This window comes from Nyctibius grandis, chromosome 5 (genome assembly GCF_013368605.1).
Source record: "Nyctibius grandis isolate bNycGra1 chromosome 5, bNycGra1.pri, whole genome shotgun sequence".
Lineage (NCBI taxonomy): Eukaryota > Metazoa > Chordata > Aves > Nyctibiiformes > Nyctibiidae > Nyctibius > Nyctibius grandis.
Window position 1 is genome coordinate 75,303,737 of NC_090662.1, and position 13,573 is coordinate 75,317,309.

At 39.1% G+C, this 13,573-nt stretch overlaps 1 protein-coding gene across 2 annotated transcripts in view; it reads left to right on the top strand.

Annotated features, from left to right (window-relative positions):
• Window positions 1-13,573, top strand: part of RIMKLB (ribosomal modification protein rimK like family member B) — a 59,499-nt gene that overhangs the window by 30,710 nt on the left and 15,216 nt on the right. The gene's annotated exons all lie outside the window — the stretch shown is intronic.

Below are 13,573 nucleotides of genomic sequence, written 5' to 3' on the forward strand. Positions count from 1 at the left end.
GCCCCGGCAGGGGGATTGGACTAGATGATCTTTCGAGGTCCCTTCCAATCCCTAACATTCTGTGATTCTGTGTGATTCTGTGATTCTGTGAACTGGACACAGTTCTCCAGGTGTGGCCTCACTAGGGCAGTGTAGAGGGGGAGGATAATCTCCCTTGACCTGCTGGCCACACTCTTTCTAATGCACCCCAGGATACCATTGACCTTCCTGGCCACAAGGGCACATTGCTGGCTCATGGTGAACTTGTCCACCAGAACTCCCAGATACTTCTCTGCAGAGCTGCTTTCCAGCAGGTCAGCCCCCAACCTGTGCTGGTGCATGTGGTTATTCCTCCCTAGGTGCAGGACCCTACTCTTGCCTTTGTTGAACTTCATTAGGTTTCTCTCTGCCCAACTCTCCAGCCTGTCCAGGTCTCGCTGAATGGCAGCACAGCCTTCTGGTGTATCAGCCGCTCCTCCCAGTTTTGTGTCATCAGCAAACTTGCTGAGGGTACACTCTGTGCCCTCAGCATGTCCCCTCATACATGTCTTCGTTACAAATTGAAAACTCACGTGGGATGCTTCTCCATTCAGCAGTTTGCTTAAGTAATAACAGGGCGAATTACTGAGATGAAAGAAGGTATTGTTTGGTAGCAGAGAGAGATGAGGTGCATAAGTTAGGCATTTTAAAGATATTTAGTAGATCTTTGCAATTGCAGGAAAAATTTTAGATTCATCTCAGATAGGAAGAGAACCCTCCGCCTTTCTGAGTTACTTGAATTCTTCCTCTGTATTTCTTTCTGCTTTTGGAAAGACCTTTCCAATTATCCATTTTTTTCAGGTGTGTCCTTAAATTTTTTTTTTCTTCACCTGCTATTCAAAATGAACAGAAATTGGACATTTAAAACATGGGAGAGACTGGCTGACTGTTAAGAATTGAGTGAGTTTGCAGTAAGGTTAGTTTACGTATATTTAGTCTCTTCTTGTTCTGTAACGTTTATGTCTTCCATTTTAGGATGGGATCATTTAATGCTTATAACTTTCTGCATTTGGGGATGGGGAGGATTCCAGAACTTGTTCTTTCTAAGGCTCTCAGTGTTGGTGGGCTCTGGATAGATGATACAAAAGGACAGATAACTGCCACAAGTGGGTGTTCTGTCAGTTGAGGATGCTTTAGACTTTTAAAACACTGTAAAGCATGCTCATTTGACCCAGGAGTGTTCTGAGATCTCCTAGTGGGAACCACTGTACAAAAATCCTAACGAGATACAAGAGATCTTGCCTACAGCTACGTAGAAACTAAAAGAGCATGTCTGGATTATAAACAGATGCCTGGTTTTGCTTTTGAAGTGTCATCTCTGCTGAGCGGTGGTTTTAGGTGAAGGTTTCATCATAAGGCCTTGCTAAATTTGCAGCTCCTGGCTTCCAAAGTAGGCAGCCCTTGTTTCCCTGTCTCACCCCTGTTCCCAGTTTTGCCATCATTTCTCCCTGGTGCAGGCACTTCCACTCACAATCTAATTAAGTTCACTAAAAAAAAAAAAAATCCCACCTGTTTCCACCTGTCAATTATCTGACATTCAGGTTTGTTGAGGTGGCCTGTGATGCAAGTATGTGGGTACCAAAGCTGGCTCAAAGTGCAAGTGGTAGGGAGATGGGTAGAGGAATATCTTCTTTTGATGACAGAGCATGTTTCTCTTGTTTTGTTTCGTGTGTGTTCACTTTTCTCATCTTAGCTCTGGTGACTGCTGAGTCACTGTAACTCATGGGTGTTTGGTTCGGCTAGGACCCTACTGCTTTTGTCAACTCAAGCGGTCAGGTAAGCAGGAGAGAGATGAATAGCAGGAGAGGACAACTTTTAATTCAGATCTCGGGTAGCCATTCTCTAAGTTTCATTTCTTCACTACTTACTAAGCTTTGTATGGTCTATTCCAGTCACATCTCTGTTTTCTAGATAGATAACTTTCCCTTTCTTTCTTCATCTCTACTTTTTTCTTAGACCTGGTTCATGCTGCCATTGCCGTATTAATATGATACTGGCTTTTCATTTGGGAGTGCTAATCTGTGTTTTCAGAATATTCCTAGATTGTTAAAACGTTGAGTTTCTAAGACCTTTACAATTGTGTACACAGTATTTATCATAAATATTAATTTTGAAATAGTTTTGATACCATTTTGAAAAGGTTTGGTTTTCAGTGCGTGTTTACGGTTTTTCCTACTTGTCAGTAGTAGGCATGAGAGACATAACAACACAGCTTTGGTTCACACAACGTTCAGCTGACAGGACATCGTATTAATTTGACATTCACATTCACTGCAGATTATCTGAATGTCTTTCTAAATTGATTATCTTGTTTAAAAACCATAATGCTAACGACAAAGCATAATCTAAAGGAAGTAGTACAGAGTCCTCTGTAAATAAATAAATAAATAAAATCCTTAAACATAGGGCTGTATTCCAGACCATTCTTGCTGCTTTGTGTTGTTGTTTCTGACAAGTCTTGTTCAGTGATACCCTGTTCTGTACGATATATATTCTCAGTAGATACAGACAGGTGTCTGCTGAATTGTCGCACTGGTTCCACACTTGGCTCAAACTTTTTATAGCTATGTAGCAAACCAAACTTAGAAGTTGCTCTGGGGTAAAAAAAAAAAAAAAAGTGGTGCTGGTTTGGTATTAATTCAGAGTAATTGTCTCATCTGATTCTCTTCACAGCCACATGAATGTTGCTGCTAGCACAAAAGAAGGAAGAGATTGAGTATGAGTACTAGGAGCAGAACAGGACCACATGTTTTGAATGCCAGTGCAAACTCAGGTCTTACAACTCTGCAACTACAGTATTAAGTGAAAGATATGATAAAATGCTTCCTAACATAAATGCAGACCATTGCTGAAAGAAATCATCCCTCTCACATGAAGTGTTCCTATTGCTTCCCTTGCATTCTAATGATTTCATGACTACTCGGTGAGCTAACTAGTTAGCAAATGCAAAAACAATCACTGGTTCTCTTTCTTTCTCTTTTTCCCCTCTTTCTTTCTTTCTCTTTGTTTGCCCCGCCCCTCCTCAGAGCAACAAGCTGATCTGACTTCATGTATGGTTATATGATCACTAGGTCTGATGCAAGGTGAGAATTAGGAATATGGGGGTACAGGAGATGAGATGACTACTTTTTGCTGCAGCACAGAGTTGAACCAGGTTAAACATAATGTGAAACTGCATATTTTATTTGAACAGTTCTCTTTTCTGGAGTCTTAACCCATGTTTTGTGCGGTCTGCCTACTTAAAAAGGTTTCTGTGTTGTATCTTTAGGGAAGATCAACACATTATGGCATGTTTTAGACATTTCTGGAGAAACTGCATTAACCCCCCACAAATGCATCAGCATTCCTTTGCACTGTTTTTGAGCAGGTGGGGTTACTGAAGTTATGGCACAGCGTTTCCACACCCATGGTCTACACAGCCTTTGAATCAGTGTGATAGCACTGGAACAGTCTCACTACTACTATGTGCAAGCTTTTCCTGATTGTGGATACTACTGTTAACAATCTGTGTTACTGTCAAACTTGGGAACTGTAAGCATGCATCAAAAAGGCATTCCTTGTTTTAATAAGTGTGTAGTCTTAATATGTAAAGGAATGACTCAAACCTTTCCTCTAAGCAAACTTCTGAGTTTAAAATTTGGAATTACTTTGTAGCCTTTAACACTGTTGATGATTGAGAAGAACACAAGAAGTTGATAAAGCAGATAGGAAAAGTGCTGTGTTAGAACCTCTTTTAAATTCCTCTTGAGAGCTTCCTTTCATATAGTTTCTTAAATGTTGCTTTTCCCCTGTTACCTTTTTGTATTTTGCGTTTGTAGTTCTCTTTCTTCTGGCCAAGAATTTTTCGCTTCTCTGAAGAGAAGCAGCTAATGGCTAAAACATTGTAAAAGATACTAAATGCATTTGGTTCCATTTTAATTTTTTTACTTCTTACTAAGGTTAGACTATCTTGCTTTTGTCTGTTTTTGATTGAGATTCCTTCAAGAAAACTAAAAGTTGCTTTAAGCATGCTGCAACAAGCTTGGTAGTAGCAGTGGCTGATGAACCTGTTGCTGCTAATTCAAATAATCTCTACAATCCTGATCTACTTCAGAACACATCTGAAAGATTTTAAGATGCAGAAAATGTTAAGATGACACTGACACTGAAGGAAGTAGAGGAAGGCTTCTTACCTACATGGTTTTGCTTATGTGCTGCCTTCTCTTTCCTGTGGATTCAGATCATCATGTAGGTGTGCAGATACTTTTGGAGGTAAAGTGGAGAGGCATCGTGGGATCTGGAAGCAGCAGCTGCAATAACAAAAGAGCAGGACTGTTTCTTTTAGTGGCAGTGCTTACTTGGGCTGGTTTATAGTGTTTGTGTCAGAGTGTAGTGATTTGTGAGATGTTAGAACTGATTGGACTTTCACTGCCCAAACGGCAGTCTGTCTTACTCCTCACCTCTCCTTGTCTGTGCGTACCCACCTCTTGCTCTTGCAGTATGGGATCTGGTTAACTGAGGTCTTGCCTCACAGATGTCTTGGGTAAGCAACTGAGCGCAAAAAACCCTGAATGGTGCTCTGCAAAATTAGCTATCTGACCTAACTCCCTGAGAGGATGAGACAGGTACCAGAAATGAAGCAAAGGAGAGTGGAACTGCATGGTCAGAACAGGTCAGTGAGACTGCCTCCTTTGGTTTCGGTGATCAGTTTGTTTTCTCATCTACGTCGTGAAACCACACCCCAAAGTTAGTTTCACTTTTTTTTTTGGCTTATGCTGATTTAATACTTTTCTATCATTCCAAGTAACAGTGGTGTTCTCGTTGTAGTCATGCCTGATATGTTTTTTCACAATGTTGGTAACTAACAACTGCGAAGCTATGCAAGCTGAAAACTTCATACTTCTCCTCCCCGCTTCCCCTCCGCCCCCCCACTAAACTGGCTTCCTCTTGGTCACTAATACCTGGACAAAGGAGAGATGGTGGGAGCACATTGCTGGTAGTGTGGTAAAAGACAAGATTGTTCCTGTGTATGTCAGCTCTGGCTTAGATCAGATCGGCTTAAACTGATTGTGAAACTCAAGGTTTTTTGTTTTTTGCATGTAAAAACAAGAAAGAAAGTATTTGTAGTGCCGTTGCTGGAAATGCATTTTAAAGGCAGGTAGTGAGTGAGGGCAGGATACATAAACACTGTGAGCCTGAGTTTTCTCTTAATATGAAGAATTGTCATATTCTTCTAACTTGGCACAGGAGCAAATGAGAAAAGTAGATATGTGATGAGAACTTTAAAAAAACTCAGTGGGAAAATCGGCTTTTCAAGGTGTTTGAAATCACATCTTTTCCAACACTATTTTGTTTGGTTTAATGAATCTTTTGATTTCTCCTTTGTGGCATTTTTCTTTACCTTTTTTTTCTTTTTTTTTATAGCACTCCATTTAAAATGCATCTTAACAGTTATACCACCAAAGTGTCCATGTTTGGGAATAGGGCTGAAATAGAGTGTATTTCTTTCTATACTTGTTTGAATGTCTTTTTGTTAAAGAAAATTTGGCAGAGTCCAGGTCTCTAGGTTTGCTGATTCTTTATTGAAGCAGCTCAGAGTTAGACCACCACCGCAGTGAATGGCACCTGACTCAAATTCACTGTCAGTTTATATAGAAACTAATAAGTAGTTACATCACAAACTTCTCACGAACTTCTGTTAAAATTCCACTAACTATTTCAATTCCTCTTTCTTCATTTGTCAAGAGTCCACAAAAGTCCATTCTTCTCTATTGGTCAGCTGATCTTTATTTTCTGGTTCCACTTTGGCTTCGGTCAACACCCCATCCTTGATGTTCTTGCTGTCATCAGCATCCCATCTTGATGTGGGTTGACCAGAGTCTGGTTTCTACTGCCAATGTCTCCTAAATATTAACCTAAAATAGCTAAAGTCTATTTAGAAGCTTATTTCTACTAATTCTTATTTCTAAGTATTCTATATTTTTTTAAGGTTAAAAAGGTTAACCATACATCCTTTTTACTAAAATCATCAGAAATTAATACTTCTAGGCCTACTTCTGCTTCTCTACTCATTAAGCTTGACTGATGATTTGTTCAGTCATAGGTCAGGATTATACAAAGGAGTTTTGAGAACAATATTCATGGATTGTGAAAAGCCACCTGTGTTTATTCAGATAGACTTATATTAATTATTCTATTCTTAATTCTGTTTCATCTCTATTGATTCTTATTTGCTTAATTCATGAGAACTTCTACAACAATTATGTGAAAATTTCTACAACATTTTAAGTAGTCTCTGGAAATGTATTGGTTTTTGTTAGTGATGCAAAGTTTCTTAATTGTGTGTTTATATACATATAATTGTAGCTAAGGGTTTAACATGATTTCAGGATAGTTTCCATGTTAATATACCTACCATAAAATCAATTCTCAGAGAAAGATGGTGGTCTAGAATTAATTTGTGCTTGTAATATACCTTTTACTTTTATATTTGGGTCCATTCACTTCACATTTATGCATGACTGAGGAGGTGCTTGTGGTTTGGGATTATCAGCAAATAATGTATTATGACTAGAAACGTAGCTCAGAAACACAGATCTAGCCATAATCAGTCTGCTTAGTATAGATTTAGTGAGGTATGCGTAGAGGTATCTGGTCTGTTTCCCCCTTGTGCCCGAAGAAAAACTCTAATTCAGAATGGCCATAATCACTTTGAGCATTGTCACCCTTCCAAAGTTTTTCACCATTTTCAATAGCCTGTGCATTTCTAAGAATGATTCTCTGTTCTTCCTGGGGAAGGGAAGAGGTCCTCTGAGTCCAGGAAAGGACATGAAGTAGAACCGGTTTAACTGGGGTACCTGCTTGCTTTCTCTTTGGAGCTGCAGCAGTGGCCTTTTGTGAAAGTTTTCACAATGCTTGCATTAGGAATTTACAAATTGAAACTGAAGCTGGTCCTCTTTATTTCTCTGTTTCAGAATAGAGTGGCATAGTACTGTTATAGATCAGTTTTGTCTCCGTTAGGTGTGATTTCATTTGAACTGCTGAGCTATGGAAGTGTATCTTGGTGAGAAAGCCTTTTTGTTAAGTTTATGTGGAGAAGGAGATTGATGTCATATTAAACCCATCGGGTTAAATGCCAGCATTTGTTAATTTGGTTTGAAAAACTAGTAAGTAGGGTAGGAAGGGAGAGAGCATGAACTTAAAACACCCAGCACAGAACTATTGTAGAAATCCGTTTCTGCGTACGGTAGAGTAAAAAATAGCTCGGTAATAGTCGATATCAAAGGGGCTTTTGCATGGCAGTGAAATTTTGGAAAAGTTGTGACAACTTAGTGTTCAAACTAATAAACTGTGGCTGTGAGGTGGTAAGTGATGCAGAGGAGAAAATGCCTGTGCAGCTCCAAAGGGGGAAGTTTAAATAGTTTGGTGTTAATAAATCAGTGAATTTCTAAAAATTCAGTGCTTACCTGCTCTTCAAAGGCTAAATTCTAGTTTAAATAAAATTGCATTTAAAGTGCTATACTTTACTCCGTATCACCCAATTTGTGGGAATTTATGTTGCTTACAGTTGATTTGTAAGATACATATGTAAAGTTAAATCAAGATACTGCAGCAAGCTTTTGAGGTTTAGAATAGTATTTTGTTAATGTTAGTTCTACTCTTGTTAACTATTCCTAAATTCTGCAACTCTCTTGGCAGAATGTATGTTCAAAGTATGCTGAGTTTTAAAAATTTTAGAGATCTACTTGTGTTTGAGTTTGGTGAGGGAACATATATTTTGTTGTTGCCAGTAATCTGCTGTTAAAGTTTGGGGTATTTCCCCTTTAAGCTTGCTTTTATATGGCCATTAGGATGAAACACATTTAATTCTCTACAGGTAAGCTGCAAGTAATTATTAAACACTTTAGAACTTTAATGCAAGTATTATGCAGCGTCTTGTGGCTGACAGATATCAGGAGGACGAATGAATCAGAAACAGTAATGCACGCACTGTTTTGAGAACAGGAAGGGGTCTAGGTTTGTAGAAAAATTCAGTGATTTTTGTTAGAACAACTGATTAATTGGGAAAAGCAGGTAGTAGAATGTGATGTCCTCGAAATACAAGGAAAGGTTTGTGTGATGGAAGGCTAGCCTGTTTTTCCCAGCTGAATAAGTTGAATTCATTATAGCATGCTTGCTGAGTGACTGTTCATTTGGGAAACGTTAGCATCTCCGTGGTTGGGTGGATGAATAAATTGGTATAACGAAGTTGAGAGAGCTGGAGACTTTCAGGATAGCATACAGATCTCTGGGGGAAAATTTGGGTAATGTTTTTGGAAGTTCTCAGTCCCTATTAGCTCCTGTTGGGAGTGTGATGGGAGCTGGTGTATGTTTAGTGCTTTTGAAAATTTGATTCAAATTTTGTTTTTTGGAAAGCTGCATGCACAATGACCATGCATTGTTCCACTTCTATGCTATGCCTGTTAGAAATGTATTCCACGTACTGGATCTGTCTGAATACTGAAACATTTTTTGCTGCTTTGTTTTACTTATATATTTCAGAGCAGTTGTCATTTATTAGGGGTTTCGCCAAAGACAGAGGCAGTCACTGAAGTTAAATTCTTCTTCTGAGAAATGGCTGCTTGTGGCACCTGTGGCCACAGGTGAGGATTCCTTTCGTAGCAATCCACGCTCTTCAAAGAATAATTTAACTTTGTTGTCACCTTTGGGCATTTCTCATAGTCACACAGTTCTCTGGTAAATTCTGTGAAATGTATACATTTGGAAATCAGTTTGAAAGAAGAAGGCTTAATGACTAGAATGTTTTATGTTGCTGGATTCATGGCAGCACTGAATAGGGAACGTCTACAATTCCACCTTTTGTGTATCATTCCTGCTCTTTTCATCCATTTGGTCAGAAACGTGGTATGATAGGTCATGAACTTCCATGGGCAGTTATCGGTTGTCTTCAGGCACAGATTGGCAGGCTTGGTGTTTTTCATTATGGAAACCTGTTTACTGATACAGGTTTTTCTAATGTATGTATAGAAGCAAATGTAAACGTAGTATTTCTCCCTGAGAAAGTTTCTTCTTCGTTACTCTTATGTCAGTGTCCTTTGCATTTCTTCCCCAGACCATAGCTTCTGACATTTCCAGCTACTTTAGTCTTTTCGTCTCTATATATAGTCTATCAGTTGATCCTGATGATTCAAATTGTATAAAAATAGAAGCTTGATATCAGTAATTTGATTTACATGTAAGCCTGCCCAGATCTCCTTCTGCTTGTGTATTAAATACTTCAAGCATTTAGCTTTGTATCATACAATTTTATTGAAGAAGTTGGCCAGTGGTTCTTACAGTCATATGCTGTATTGAAGATGTGAATTTGAGTGTTAAGTGCTTCATGATCTCGGTGACTCAGTTTGCTTTTTTTGACTGTTTTCCAAAATTGTAATTTAGAATGAAAATACTTTTATAAAATATTTTGTTACTGAGATTTATTTTTTGTTAAAAATGCCCCATGTTTGCTATAACGAGAGCTATAAAAGCTCTGTAATTATTTTTGATGTCCTTGCGAATCATTGAGATTTTAGACCTATCTCCTGAAACTATGTTCCTTCTGTGAAAACATTTGCATTGTTTCAGCTGAAATTACAATTGTTCTTAACATGCAAACTGGACATGAGATACCGCTTTGCAGTAGCTGTTAATCTGCTGATGAACTGATTCTTGTAGAAATTGGAAGGGATTTGTGTAGAGTGCAAACTGAATAGAATGAGTTTCAAAAATGTCTAGCAATTTAAAGTGCTGCTTGGGTGTGAATTAAGATGTTAAGAAACCACACAGTTTCTTGAAATCTTGATCCTTTTTAGCCATCCATAATGCCATCAATGCAGAAGTGCTTCTTAGAGTTCCTAAAGCACAAGAAAGTAGGATAACTGGGTAGATGAAGCACCAATGCTTATGGGTTGTAAAAGGTGTGAGGGTGCAGTTTAAGAATTTACATATTCTGGCTGTGATTGTGATTGACTTGCAGAAGTGTGTTTGGCTTGCAGGCTTTACGGGATATTGTTACAATGCCTGTGTTTGGGCACTTAGCTTGTCCCAGTTGTGTAGTGAGATTCATTATTGGAGAATCCCTTCGCCAAAGCTTAAGGTCAAGCATTTTGCCTTGTGTTTTGTTGTAGGATGGGAACAAGCACATAGTCAGCTTAGGAGTCTTAGCTGATGGGCAGCAACTTGTTAAGTCAGGATAACTCAGTTTTGTTTGTATCTCTGTATTTCAAGGCATTTAATTTGGAATGTGTGCCATCTAAATGATAACTCTCTTAAGAGTGAGGCTTTTTAATTGAGAAATTATGATCATGAGATAAATTTGTCATAGGGAAGAAGACAGAAGGTACTAAAAAAACCCCGCATGCATGAATGAGGGCTGGGAAGTTCCAGAATTTTGTGTTCTTCCCGAAGTATGTGCATCCACCTTAAAATTGTACTAAATCAAGTTGTCAAGAGGCAACTGTCATCCTGAGTATCTTGCTGTAAATAGGCTCTACCATGTTAGATGTTACTGTCTCAAGAGCTTTCGTAGGGTATAGATACATGTCTTCTGATCTCACTGGTAACAGCAATAGAAGTGTCTGCCTCTTTCTTCTGTGTTCACTAGAGTTTAATGCTGTGTCCATTTGCTGTGGACTTCATTGGTTCATGTGATGGCTTCTAATCTGTTTGGGTCAAAATAAGTCTTTTTAGCAGAGACCAACTACTTGGCACTTTAAGCTCATCTGCTGTTCTTTGGGAATGAAAAGTAATAGGACTGGTTGGGCCAACTGATGAGGAATCATGCGTTTACCCACTCAGTTCTATCATAGAATCATAGAATGGTTTGGGTTGGAAGGGACCTTAAAGATCATCTAGTTCCAATCCCCCTGCTATTGGCAGGGACACCTTCCACTAGACCGTGTGCTGCTTTGAGCTGTCTTTTTGCCTTTATTTGAGGGATGTGTAACTGGTCAAGTTCATTCCCAGGTGATTGAAGTTTGCATTGCAAAAATTCCTTTTTCAATTTCATCTGAATACTGTGATGTTTGCTGTATAATGTTAAAGGTCTACCATATTCCATTTTGGAGAGTTTCATCTTGCAGAGGAAGAACAAAGAACGCTGGTACTGAGTGAAAGAACAGGTCTTGTTCAAGTGCAGGATTTACATCTGTTTTTATAGTGTGATACTCCAGTTTGGGAGTCTTTATCTCATAGGGTCAAAGAATACCCAAATGTTTTATGATAACCTAAGAAATTGTTCCCCAGGCACTGGTAAAATGGTTGTTATATGTTGGTAAAGTTCACATGATTAGATAAGCATGAAATTTCCCTTTCCTGGTTCTCAGTATTGGTCCTTCAAAGGACTGTATAGCTGTCTGCCGTGTCTGCAATGTCATGGGCATCCGCCGAGAGAGCCAACAAACGGACCATCTTGTTATTTCTCAAGGTACTTCTGTATGATCTGAACATCTGCCTTCTGTGTGTTTGTGAGGTCGGCTGATTGTCCACAGACAACTGTGAGTGTAACCCCCTACTCCTGTTCTGGGACCAGGATGGTATTATTACTGCAAAGGAAATAGAGTTCATCTCCATTTTCACAAAAAAGTTTGATTACCTGTTAACCACACTTTAAGTAACATCTCTGTAACACATCTTACTTCCTTTCTCCCTCTTTGCATTTATGAATTAGTTCTTTGGAAAATAAATTAATTGAATGCATTAATATCTTCTGTGTTACTGCTTTCAGCACATCATAGTGAATAAATATTATTTTATCAACCACCCAGCAGTAATGACCATTAATCTAATTGTTAACTACTCGGATGGAATGCTGAGTGCAAGCTTGTTCCAAAATGGCAGAATCTGGCTCTCCTTTTTATTGCAATAAAGCTGCTTCTGTTTGCAGCACGGTGGTGCTGGGAGATTGCAGCTGATTTTTGTGGTGCATGTCAGTAGTAGTGATTCGAATTACACGTTTCATTGAGTAGGTCTTCTCTTTGTAAACTGTCTTCTGTGAAGGGGAGAGAATTTTTTTTTGTTCTGAGGAGAACAGCATCCAGACCAGAGAAAATGACTGAATCTGGAACAAAAGCACAGATTGTTCTGTTGGTAACATCATTGTACTTCCAAAGTCACTCTGGAGGGGATGGTGGCCTGGGCTGAATTTACACCAGTCTGATAGTCAAGTCAAATGCAGGTATTCAGGAGACTTCCAGGTGAGGCATATACATCTCCTTAAACTGTCGTTTTTCAGACTCCATGGTGCAAAACTTCAGCATGTGGTGTGACTTTGAAGCAAAACAACAAAATAGACTCTGAGAGATTATAAATTAGAAAACTATGTCGTTTTGGTTCACAGCAAAGATACAGTGGCAGTTTTGGGGCTCTGTAGAAAATGTAATCCTTTTTAAAATGATTGTTACACAGCTTGCACGTGGATGAAGACATGCATGCAATTACAGTGGCAAAAAGTGGGTGTAATTGGGCATGCACCTAAATGAGATAACACATGTGTAAGGTGGAATCTGACTAATAAGTTAAAAATCTTTTGCTTGCTGAATCTGTACTCCTTTTCTGGCTAAAGGAGATGGTAGTCCATTTCCTGATGTTCACATTCTGCTTAGGTTGTTAGCAGTGTCTTGTTTTTAATCTTGCTTGAGATGCCTCTGTAAAATGGTGTGTGCCTGAAGCCTGCTTGCTTAAACACGCAAGTCATGTCAGCTGCAATGCGGCAGTGCTTGGTGCTAATGAGGTGAGCAGCCAGAGCACCCGTCTGCTTGTGTTTTCTCATCTCTGTACAATTATGGCAATGGGGATTGGAAAAAGGGATTTGTATTGGATATGGCTCTGTTCTGGCCTTTCCAGAGTGTGGTTTTGTGTCCTCCTGAGGACTGGGCAGTGTATTTCTATTTCAGTTTTCGGAGTTAGGTGGTTGCTTCACTATATTTAAGGCAAGCTCTAAAATACATCCTGGTTGGGAGAAGAAAAGAAAAGAGGAAGTATAGAGAGGGGGACATCCTCCCTTCTCCCCCCCAGTTGATTCAAATGCACCTTGAAATGAAATGCATTGCCTGGCAATGTGTCTTCAGGTTGAGTAGATGTAAGTCTGTATTTGAAAAGTAACATCTTTGGAATAGAGCTAATCAGGGAAGTATTTGGGCTAGATCTGAATAGTTAACAGCTGGCCTTTCATAGGCACAGAAATGCAGATGCACTGTGATTTCTCATCTCACCTTCTTTCTCTTTTTTTAACCATTAAGGTGGTGACAGCAGTGTAAGCTGTGTATTTTACACTGAAGTCTGAAAGTTTTACTTTGAACATAAGGCAAATAAAGTGAATGTCAAATCCTATTTGTGTTTTCCCATCCTCAGATGCCAGACTATGTTCATCAAGCATCATGCCTTTCCATCCAATCCTGTCGTATTCCCATTCCTGCAGCATGTCTTTCAGTGTTTCTTTTTCAGAAACATAGTCTGTAAAACTATAGGTCATGATTAAGTAATACATTGGTCTTGGTGGCAAAGCTGGCTTTCCTTCTAGTTCCTGCCATGATGTCAC